We start from the raw sequence: 2,500 nt of genomic DNA on the forward strand, positions 1-2,500 counted from the left end.
CGCGTTTGGGCCTCCGATGGCAGCCAGGTTTGGAGGAGGGGGCAGCTTTGGTCTGGGAGAAATCCTCGTCCTTATGGAATTTTTGTAGGCAAAAGCCCAGGACGGGCCGCAGGCAAGTTGGCTTTGAAAGGAGGCACTTCCACCCAAGAAGCCAAACTCAAGAACCCTCAATGCAGATGTCATTTTGTAGGGCGCGTTTGGGCCTCCGATGGCAGCCAGGTTTGGAGGAGGGGGCAGCTTTGGTCTGGGAGAAATCCTCGTCCTTATGGAATTTTTGTAGGCAAAAGCCCTGCATGGGCCGCAGGCAAGTTGACTCCGAAAGGAGGCACTTTTCCCCAGGAAGCCAAACTCAAGGACTCTCAATGCAGGTGTCATTTTGTGGGGCGCGTTTGGGCCTCCGATGGCAGCCAGGTTTGGAGGAGGGGGCAGCTTTGGTCTGGGAGAAATCCTCGTCCTTCTGGAATTTTTGGAGGCAAAAGCCCAGGACGGGCCGCAGGCAAGTTAGGCAAGTTGGCTCCGAAAGGAGGCACTTTTCCCCAAGAAGCCAAACTCAAGAGCACACTTGGCAGATGTCATTTTGTGGGGCGCGTTTGGGCCTCTGATGGTAGCCAGGTTTGGAGGAGGGGGCAGCTTTGGTCTGGGAGAAATCCTCGTCCTTATGGAATTTTTGTAGGCAAAAGACCAGGACGGGCCGCAGGCAAGTTGACTCCGAAAGGAGGCACTTTTCCCCAAGAAGCCAAACTCAAGAGCCCACTTGGGAGGTGTCATTTTGTAGGGCGCGTTTGGGCCTCCGATGGCAGCCAGGTTTGGAGGAGGGGGCAGCTTTGGTCTGGGAGAAATCCTCGTCCTTATGGAATTTTTGTTGGCAAAAGCCCACGACTGTCCGCAGGCAAGTTAGGCAAGTTGGCTATGAAAGGAGGCACTTTTCCCCAAGAAGCCAAACTCAAGAACCCTCAATGCAGATGTCATTTTGTAGGGCGCGTTTGGGCCTCCGATGGCAGCCAGGTTTGGAGGAGGGGGCTGCTTTGGTCTGGGAGAAATCCTCGTCCTTCTGGAATTTTTGTAGGCAAAAGCCCAGCACGGGCCGCAGGCTAGTTAGGCAAGTTGGCTCCGAAAGGAGGCACTTTTCCCCAAGAAGCCAAACTCAAGAGCCCACTTGGCAGATGTCATTTTGTAGGGCGCGTTTGGGCCTCCGATGGCAGCCAGGTTTGGAGGAGGGGGCAGCTTTGGTCTGGGAGAAATCCTCGTCCTTCTGGAATTTTTGTACTCAAAAGCGCAGGACGGGCCGCAGGCTAGTTAGGCAAGTTGGCTGCGAAAGGAGGCACTTTCCCCCAAGAAGCCAAACTCAAGAGCCCACTTGGCAGATGTCATTTTGTAGGGCGCGTTTGGGCCTCCGATGGCAGCCAGGTTTGGAGGAGGGGGCAGCTTTGTTCTGGGAGAAATCCTCGTCCTTATGGAATTTTTGTAGGCAAAAGCCCTGCATGGGCCGCCGGCAAGTTGACTCCGAAAGGAGGCACTTTTCCCCAAGAAGCCAAACTCAAGAGCCCACTTGGCAGGTGTCATTTTGTAGGGCGCGTTTGGGCCTCCGATGGCAGCCAGGTTTGGAGGAGGGGGCAGCTTTGGTCTGGGAGAAATCCTCGTCCTTATGGAATTTTTGTAGGCAAAAGCCCTGCATGGGCCGCAGGCAAGATGACTCCGAAAGAAGGCACTTTTCCCCAGGAAGCCAAACTCAAGAGCCCACTTGACAGATGTCATTTTGTAGGGCGCGTTTGGGCCTCCGATGGCAGCCAAGTTTGGAGGAGGGGGCAGCTTTGGTCTGGGAGGAATCCTCGTCCTTATGGAATTTTTGTAGCAAAAGCCCGGGACGGGACACAGGCAAGTTGGTTTTGAAAGGAGTCACTTTTCCCCAAGAAGCCAAACTCAAGAGCCCACTTGGCAGGTGTCATTTTCTAGGGCGCGTTTGGGCCTCCGATGGCAGCCAGGTTTGGAGGAGGGGGCAGCTTTGGCCTGGGAGAAATCCTCGTCCTTCTGGAATTTTTGGAGGCAAAAGCCCAGGACGGGCCGCAGGCAAGTTAGGCAAGTTGGCTCCGAAAGGAGGCACTTTTCCCCAAGAAGCCAAACTCAAGAACCCTCAATGCAGATGTCATTTTGTGGGGCGCGTTTGGGCCTCTGATGGCAGCCAGGTTTGGAGGAGGGGGCAGCTTTGGTCTGGGAGAAATCCTCGTCCTTATGGAATTTTTGTAGTCTAAAGCCCAGCACGGGCCGCAGGCTAGTTAGGCAAGTTGGCTTTGAACGGAGGCACTTTTCCGCAAGAAGCCAAACTCAAGAGCCCACTTGGCAGATGTCATTTTATAGGGCGCGTTTGGGCCTCCGATGGCAGCCAGGTTTGGAGGAGGGGGCAGCTTTGGTCTGGGAGAAATCCTCGTCCTTATGGAATTTTTGTAGGCAAAAGCCCAGGACGGGCCGCAGGCAAGTTGGCTTTGAAACGAGGCACTTCCAC

Source organism: Cinclus cinclus, chromosome 27 (assembly GCF_963662255.1).
Source record: "Cinclus cinclus chromosome 27, bCinCin1.1, whole genome shotgun sequence".
Lineage (NCBI taxonomy): Eukaryota > Metazoa > Chordata > Aves > Passeriformes > Cinclidae > Cinclus > Cinclus cinclus.